General features: G+C 38.1%; 1 long non-coding RNA gene across 1 annotated transcript in view; it reads left to right on the plus strand.

Moving 5' to 3' along the window:
- LOC143306627 (uncharacterized) overlaps nt 1–2,500 on the plus strand; it is a 61,937-nt gene that overhangs the window by 14,020 nt on the left and 45,417 nt on the right. The window lies entirely within an intron of this gene.

Below are 2,500 nucleotides of genomic sequence, written 5' to 3' on the forward strand. Positions count from 1 at the left end.
CAAATATTCTCCTCCTCCTCTCATAAAGCACGAAAATCACTTTCACGCCGTGCATCCATCGTGCAAGCACGTAGACCACACACGCTGGACAATATAATAAAAGATAGCGCGGACAGTGGCATGCTATACAAATCGAGAAAGCGCGTACAGTGATCATGCTGGTCATTTTGCCACCAAATTTTATAATCTTTATCATTAGAGCGGGCCCACCAACCTCGTCTCTGTACTTTATACATTTCTCCTCCATCTGCACACACCTTTTCAAACATTAACGGAGAGAGTTCCTTGGACTTGCTTTAAATGTACATATTAGATATGTTGGAATCTCTCTCCTTTAGAAGTTTCCCCAGCCTTAAAACTTCTTTCATTTTTACTCCTCTCTCCATACTTATTTTCCTCTCTGAACGTATCAGAGAGGATTTTATTTCTGACACCTCTTGACTTTTCTTAAATTCAGGGACGTAATTTTGTTCATAATTCAGTGGACTTTTGTGTATTTTATACTTTAAATATTTCCAAACAGTCTCCCTTCTAAAAGTGATAGAACGAATTTTCGTCTAACACTACTTTCTTGGTTCAAAAATTTTATACAATCTTATAACTTTTTCAGTTTTAACAAATTTTGGTTACAGACAGTTGATGCTCAGTTTGTACAAGTATGCAACATTTATAAGTGCATACAGGTCACCAGCCTTATATTACAAGGCTCACCACATATGGGCCATTCGGTCTTAGACACCGACCCGTGGTAATGCTGTGTGGAGATTAATAATAATCCGCAACGGAAAACCGGAACGAGAATAGTCGAGAAAGTATATTCTCGAGGAGCGGTAGACTGCTTTTCAACCGAAGTCATAAAAGAGCCACACGCTCGACGCTACTCCCGACCGGTCCGAGCGAACCGAAAGTGCCTTCCTATAAATACCGAACGGCCGGCCGCTAGGTCGGCGACGCATGGGCTTACGCCCAGGCGTATGCCTGTGCAAACCGCCGTGAGAGCGTACCATCCCGCCGGCACGGTAAAACTTAGACTGAAAATATCGTCGAACATATCCTTTCATTTTATAACGTTCTATACATGAAAATTAATAAATTAACATGCAGGACATAATAAATTCACATTCTCATGTAAATCATGGGTTTAATTAATATTTTAAAAAATTTTAAAACCGCCCAGAACCGATGAGATGAAAATATTAAAACGATATTTTTGCATTTTCTTACGGTAAAACATTAACAAATAAGCGACTATAGCAATATAAAACTCCATTTGTAATTTAATTAATCAAAATTAATATTTTTTTTTGATTTTTCAGCGATCCAGAACCGATGAGACGAAAACATTAAAACGATATTTTTGCATTTTCTTACGACAAAACATTAACAAATACGAGACTATAACAATATAAAACTACATATGTAATTTAATTAATCAAAATTAATAATTTTTTTTGATTTTTCAGTGATCCAGAACCGATAAGTCGAAAATTTTAACAATCATATTTTTGCATTCTGTACCGTGGATCCATCGTTAAACGCTATTAAACTAACGTCCGTGATGGTATAAATGCAGATTTTCGCTCCGTTTAGCCAAAATAACGAACTTTAGGTGCGCTCCGAAATATTTCAAAGTCCCAGCGGCGTATTGCTTCGCCTCTTAGAACCGATTAGTCGAAAATTTTAACAATCATATTTTTGCATTCTGTACCGTGGATCGATCGTTAAACGCTATTAAACTAGCGTCCGTGATGGTATAAATGCAGATTTTCGCTCCGTTTAGCCAAAATAACGAACTTTAGGTGCGCTCCGAAATATTTCAAAGTCCCAGCGGCGTATTGCTTCGCCTCTTAGAACCGATTAGTCGAAAATTTTAACAATCATATTTTTGCATTCTGTACCGTGGATCCATCGTTAAACGCTATTGAACTAACGTCCGTGATGGTATAAATGCAGATTTTCGCTCCGTTTAGCCAAAATAACGAACTTTAGGTGCGCTCCGAAATATTTCAAAGTCCCAGCGGCGTATTGCTTCGCCTCTTAGAACCGATTAGTCAAAAATTTTAACAATCATATTTTTGCATTCTGTACCGTGGATCGATCGTTAAACGCTATTGAACTAACGTCCGTGATGGTATAAATGCAGATTTTCGCTCCGTTTAGCCAAAATAACGAACTTTAGGTGCGCTCCGAAATATTTCAAAGTCCCAGCGGCGTATTGCTTCGCCTCTTAGAACCGATTAGTCGAAAATTTTAACAATCATATTTTTGCATTCTGTACCGTGGATCCATCGTTAAACGCTATTAAACTAACGTCCGTGATGGTATAAATGCAGATTTTCGCTCCGTTTAGCCAAAATAACGAACTTTAGGTGCGCTCCGAAATATTTCAAAGTCCCAGCGGCGTATTGCTTCGCCTCTTAGAACCGATTAGTCGAAAATTTTAACAATCATATTTTTGCATTCTGTACCGTGGATCCATCGTTAAACGCTATTGAACTAA

This window comes from Osmia lignaria, unplaced genomic scaffold (genome assembly GCF_051020975.1).
Source record: "Osmia lignaria lignaria isolate PbOS001 unplaced genomic scaffold, iyOsmLign1 scaffold0016, whole genome shotgun sequence".
Taxonomy (NCBI): domain Eukaryota; kingdom Metazoa; phylum Arthropoda; class Insecta; order Hymenoptera; family Megachilidae; genus Osmia; species Osmia lignaria.